The following is a 2,517-nucleotide window of genomic DNA, read 5'->3' as shown; positions in this document are numbered from 1 at the left end:
GACTGTAAACAGCATTTTAATGTCACAGTTATTTGAGCTGAGGGTAACTCTACCAGATGGAAGCAAATACTATTTTTATAATGGGTCTATCTGATGATTATTTATTAATCTTTTAGCCGCCCAACACTAGAAATTATTAAAACTATTACAAATACACAAAGAAAATGGTGATCACAGTTGTGGAGAATCGTGAAATTGTGTTGTTCTGGATGTTCTTCAGTTTATTTCATATAAAGGATGAATAATGAAGAAAAACATTCTAGATTTTTGCATTTTTATTGTTAAAAACTGCTCACGATGTTGCTCAGTCACATTTCCATAACAGATGGTGTCAGATATTTATGCAGTGTCGGTGAGACGATCAACAACAGATCAGTCAGACAAAACACTGAAGCGGACACTCCTCTGTAGAAGGAAACATGGACAGTGTGAGGTAATCAGTGCACAACATCAGTTTGTATTTCAGGCTGTTTTTATATAGAACTTCAGCACCAATGTAAAAGTTTTAGGAAGATGAAGAATATTTTCAGGAAGGATGTCGGTCTGCAAGCAGAGCTGGTTGAACTTCTCCTCAGCGCTGAGGTCCAGACTACGTCCTGTGAAACCATGTGATGTAAATCTGCTGCTGTAACTTTACTTCACAGTTTACTGAACACAGCTAAATGCAACTTTACCATATAATCTGTTTTCAACAAAGGTTTCACTCCGTCCGGTGTTGATGTAATGATTCAGGCCGTACTCGTCAGGCTTCCCATCGACCACACGCATTTCAGTCACAAAGCCCGTGACTGACAAAAAGGGAAACAGCAGAAGAAAAGATGTGAAAAAAAGTAATACTGATGATGATGATGGAGGATTAACCGTGGTGGTTAAACTGTTTCCTGTCTTTGTGGGCGTACTCACAGGGAAGTTTCCAGGCACGTCAGTCTTGATGTATCGCTACGGGTGCAAAGACATAACATTAATCATCAGTGTAAATATTTTAATGCTGTCCAAATGGTGTTTGCTTTGTCTGTCCTCTCGCACTCACAGAGGAAATGAGAATGCCACCTTAAAACCCCATCTTCAGTTGGCTCAACCATGGCCGGACTTCATATTGGCTTTGCGACAGACAAACCACCTGAAATTAGAGCAAACTTCAGTCAAGCACCACTTACCTGCAATCTGTGGACACACAAATGGAAAGCATTGAGAATTATACAGAAGCATAAGAGCTGTTTATTGTAACACTTTGTGTGTGTGTGCACATTAATAATACACTGATGTATATTAGCTTTATTCATGCTATATCCTGAGAAAACAATTGCAGAATTTTACATCAAAGTTTCCAAAGCTGATGTTTTGTTGTTCACACTCTGTTTTACATTTATATAGTTTTTTTGTTTTGTTTTGTTTTGTTTTGTTTTGTTTTAAAGCAATGGACAAAATAAATATTATCAGGCAAAATCCAGGGTGAAACATAACCAAATAACTTAAATGGTGAAGTCATTATAGAAGTACATGTTGCAAAGGTCAGCCTCCTGTATAGACTGCTAAACTGTCTGGGGGGGGCCTGCCTGTCCTTGTTGGATAAGCTCAGATTTATAAAAACTAAATACCAAAAACAAAATACACCTTTTCCATAAAACGGAGACATTTGTATGAAAATAGATTGGCGGTAAAATAAAAAAAAAAAAATATTATGGATGACTGTTTCCGCCTGTAAATCAAAGTCCTCCTGAGGTAGGATTTCAGAAGCAGAAAGCATGAGGGAGCACAGTACCCTCCCAGAAGGGCGTGAAGTGAAGCCATAGCTGCTGAAGAGTGAAGAAATGATGATGGGGGAGATCACAGATGAAGATCTGCTGCCTGGTGACTCTTTATATAGAAGAGTGAGATTATCTCCCCACCAACAGCTGCACTTACACAAACTCCAGGTGCTGGGATGGCTTTGAACATGTGACATTTTCTGCAAACACATGGACAGTTTCATAACCACAAAGATTATTCCTGCAGCGGCAGAATTGTATCCACTGTGTGAGAGGTGAACGTCAGACAGTTCTTAGAAAATGTAGTTTCTCTTTAAGGCTTTAATTTCTCTTTTACCCCCTGTCAGGAGTTTTCCTGAATTGCAACCCAGGTCGGAATAAAACGCTCAGACAGCAGGTTTTACGTGTACACGGGGAGACTCAGAGAGACTCTCTCCGCTGCAGTAAAAAGGAAGAGTCTTTATTCAGAGAGCACATACAGGAAGAGAGAAAATAGTACTGCAGGCTTCCTGTGTAACTTCCCCATTTACGAGTCTGCACAGAGTTGCAGAGTTTAAGCTGAATACTATAAAGAGCAAACACATTTAGATAATGAAACGTACTTTTACGCATAACATAATAAAAATCCCAAAATCCTAAGAAATCTCTTAACATTCCCTCCTGTTGTACATATATATATGTACAGTTCATAGCTTATTGTATCAGTTTATGGCCACTTGTAAACATTTTTATTTTATATGTTCTATATGTTATATCTAAGTGTCTATCT

The 2,517-nt window shown here is 38.5% G+C and overlaps 1 long non-coding RNA gene across 1 annotated transcript; it reads right to left on the bottom strand.

The window, feature by feature from the left end:
- Window positions 1-270: 270 nt before the first annotated feature.
- On the bottom strand, window positions 271-930 carry LOC120437828. The gene is made up of 3 exons (XR_005611431.1): window positions 904-930; window positions 675-788; window positions 271-596 (listed from the first exon to the last, which is right to left on the bottom strand). It is a non-coding gene; the product is annotated as an uncharacterized LOC120437828 (long non-coding RNA).
- Between the last annotated feature and the right edge of the window lie 1,587 nt (window positions 931-2,517).

This window comes from Oreochromis aureus, linkage group 3 (genome assembly GCF_013358895.1).
Source record: "Oreochromis aureus strain Israel breed Guangdong linkage group 3, ZZ_aureus, whole genome shotgun sequence".
Classification (NCBI taxonomy): Eukaryota; Metazoa; Chordata; class Actinopteri; order Cichliformes; family Cichlidae; genus Oreochromis; species Oreochromis aureus.
Note: the sequence above shows the minus strand (reverse complement) of the source record. Positions and strands in the feature narration are given on the sequence as shown.